We start from the raw sequence: 1,047 nt of genomic DNA on the forward strand, positions 1-1,047 counted from the left end.
CTCCATCTTGCTGGCTGGTTCTAACGAAAGCGCTGACGACGATGACAAGACTGCTGGAGATCACACTCGTCATCGGCGGGTTTTCGTGCAACGGTAATCAGCCTGCATTTACTCGTTTAATGAATGTGAGGGTTGCTAAGTGGTCATGAGTCTTCTGCTAAGCACTACTTTTTGTCTCTTCAGTGCAATGCAGAATAGACTTCGCTCAACATCCGGCTAGGAATAAATACCAAAATTTAAGCACGGTTGCAGCAACATGCTGTAATTCAAAGCCTTTCAATTGAAGTTTATGGATCTTAGTCAGTCTTCAGCCTTCATCTTTTGAAGAAATTTATTCCCAGTGGATCTTTACTGCCTAATCTGTCGAAGAAGATAAGCTCATTGTCCAAAGCCTTTATCTGAAAGCCTATCACAAGGGAATAACACTAATCAATTGCAGCCCATTGGATTATTGTTGTGCCAACACATTATTACTGGAAACAAATCAGACGTGAAGTGGTCTCGCACTTCACAAAAATCCATGTAGCGTTAATGCAAATCATGATTCTAGACCTACTTAGCTTAACTGCAGAAGTAAACGCCGCGTTTAAGTGCTGTCGCTTCATCCAAGTGATTCGTCTCACCTGGTGTGTAGCAACGTATTCCTCACAACCATTCATTACAATGGCCTACAGTGGTGCGTGGCAGGCGGAGTAAACTCACTGCATTGAATGCTTTGCTACGCTGCCGTCACAATTACTTTGAACACAGCCTTCTAATACTTTCATTCATCTGGAAGTTTTTGAAGCTTGTATCACGCAATCTCTCTCTCTCTCACCATTTCTCGCCCATACTTCCTCCTCCCGTCAATCATGGGATCAGTCAATTGTCTAGTGTGCCTAGCATTCACCAGTCCTTCATGCAACCCACTCGATGCTACCGGCATTTATTCCACTGATAAGTGATGGTTAAGTGAAGGAAGCACTTTGAGTTCTCAATGGAATTGGAATCTGAAGGGACAAGGTAATTGCAATGGCAAATCTGCATTTGCCATGGTGGATGACAGGT

Source organism: Echinococcus granulosus (genome assembly GCF_000524195.1).
Source record: "Echinococcus granulosus chromosome Unknown EG_S00022, whole genome shotgun sequence".
In the NCBI taxonomy this organism is placed as follows: domain Eukaryota; kingdom Metazoa; phylum Platyhelminthes; class Cestoda; order Cyclophyllidea; family Taeniidae; genus Echinococcus; species Echinococcus granulosus.